Raw genomic sequence first — 1,396 nt, 5'->3', positions numbered from 1 at the left:
ATACTACTCCCATATGAAGCAGTAGTGGGGTTAGCATATGACCCCAGAGTCCTCCTGGACTGATCATTCCCACTTAATTCCATGATGGAATAAAAGAGATGATATGTATGTTGATATTATTTATTTTATAAAAATTAATTTTTATAAAATAGAATAAAAACGAAACAAATAAAGGAAATTGAAAATATTTTGAAATTGAAATCTGAATTTCTATATAAAATTTTCGAAAAATGTAGTTCAAAATTAGTTAGAAAGTATATATATATTTTTTTTGAATTTTGAATTTTATGATGAAAGAGAAAAATATGCAGAAGACACAAGATTTAAAATTTTTAGATCCAATGTTCCTTATTTTCGAAAATTTTGGAGGAAAAACACCAAGGAACACCAAACTTAAAAATTTTAAGATCAAAGCACAAGAAAGACTCAAGAACACCTTGAAAATTCACAAGAACATCAAGAACAAAAGAAAGAACACCAAACTTAAAATTTTTAGAAAACCAAGACAAATTTTCGATGATTAAAGAAAACTTAACAAGAAAACACCAAACTTAGAGTTTGGCACAAAATTCAATCAAAGAAAAAAAATTATTATTTTTTTTTGAAAAAGATTCCAAACGGTCCAAAGGGGATACCCAATTATCAAGAACAACTACTAAAGCTCCAGGCAATTGGGCAGCAACTTCAGTGTTGATTTTAAAGATGTATTTTTTTTATGGATAAAATAAATTTTTGAAAACTAATGTTTTGAAAAAGCACAAGAAAAACAAGAAAAGACTCAGAACAAGAAAAATTAAAGATCCAACAAGGAAAATAAACAGAACAACTTGAAGATCAAGGAAGAACAAAGACACTAATACGAAAATTCTAGAGAAAAAATATAAAAGATGCAATTGACACCAAACTTAGAACAAGACACTAGACTCACGAAAAATTAACAATTAATAAAGAAAAATAATAATTTTGAAAAGAAATTTTTGAAAAGAAACTATCCTATCAGGATTTGATGACTCTATGACAATAAAAATAAATTATTCCTAATCTAAGAAATAAAATAAGCCTTCAATTGTTCAAACTCAACAATCCCCGGCAACGGCGCCAAAAACTTGGTGCACGAATTTGTAATCTGCACAACTAACCAGCAAGTGCACTGGGTCGTTCAAGTAATACCTTACGTGAGTAAGGGTCGATCCTACGGAGATTATTGGTCTGAAGCAATCTATGTTTATTTTATTAATCCTAGTCAGGATGCCAATAAGATTAATTGGATTTAATGATAAGAAGTTAAAGTATTTGGAATAAGGAAATTGTTACTTTATTAATGGAGAATATGTTGGAGTTTTGGAGATGCTTTGTCCTCTGAACTTCAACTCTTCCTTGAAATCCTTCAACACAC

The sequence above is a fragment of the Arachis duranensis genome, chromosome 3 (genome assembly GCF_000817695.3).
Source record: "Arachis duranensis cultivar V14167 chromosome 3, aradu.V14167.gnm2.J7QH, whole genome shotgun sequence".
Classification (NCBI taxonomy): Eukaryota; Viridiplantae; Streptophyta; class Magnoliopsida; order Fabales; family Fabaceae; genus Arachis; species Arachis duranensis.
This window is presented reverse-complemented; position numbering follows the sequence as displayed.